The sequence below is a fragment of the Camelina sativa genome, chromosome 17 (genome assembly GCF_000633955.1).
Source record: "Camelina sativa cultivar DH55 chromosome 17, Cs, whole genome shotgun sequence".
Classification (NCBI taxonomy): Eukaryota; Viridiplantae; Streptophyta; class Magnoliopsida; order Brassicales; family Brassicaceae; genus Camelina; species Camelina sativa.
In genome coordinates this window covers 21,728,534-21,729,367 of record NC_025701.1, presented here as the reverse complement: position 1 = coordinate 21,729,367, position 834 = coordinate 21,728,534, and positions in this window count along the sequence as shown.

Here is an 834-nt window from a genome sequence, read left to right as displayed (position 1 = left end):
GGAGAAGAAAGTACATGGATTTTAAGCTTGCTCCACAATCTGGATGACCCAAGAAATCAGCCTAACTCATACGTCTCTGGATCCTGACTAAGGGAGCATTGAGCTGATCGTAACCTGGCTACCCACTCATCATTACCAAATGCATGTCCAATTCTTTAATATTTGTATACAGTTCGAGTGAAGAGGGTATTCATATCAGAACATATGAAAAATGTTAAACCTTAATGGATCTTTTATGCTGCCTCTCCCACTTATCAGAACACGGCAATCAGTACTCGTGCCCATTCATTTGAGCCAAAGATTCAACTACGACCGAAGAGGCGTCCAACAGATTGGTTACACGCAAAACTTCTGTTCCAAAAAATTACAATTAACAAGTAAGACAAACAATCCAGAATTATTTGGAAAATCTATCACTAACCATGACTGTAATATGTAGAGACATCATAGTCTCAAATAAGTTTATGAACGAAAAATGATATTCAGACAGATTTTTATAAAACAATCGATAATTGTACCGTTTAATCTGTATCTGATGCAATTCAATTATACAGGACATGGAATTAAGAATTGGATAACTGATTTAATAATTAAAGTAAAAAGATTAAAAACGAATAAAACAGCAGAAGGCGAAGAACAATTTTAGATCAGCATACCTCAATCACGGGAAAAGAAATTGTTGATATTAAGTTTCCATATTAGGAAATAAAAACAAAAATCAATCTGGTTTTGGATTGAAATCTTCAAAGAATCTTTGTCCAAAAAATTGTCAAATCTTTGTCTTTTTGTTTCGAAGAAGATGAAAGAATATTGAAGAAAGAGATAAAATACTTT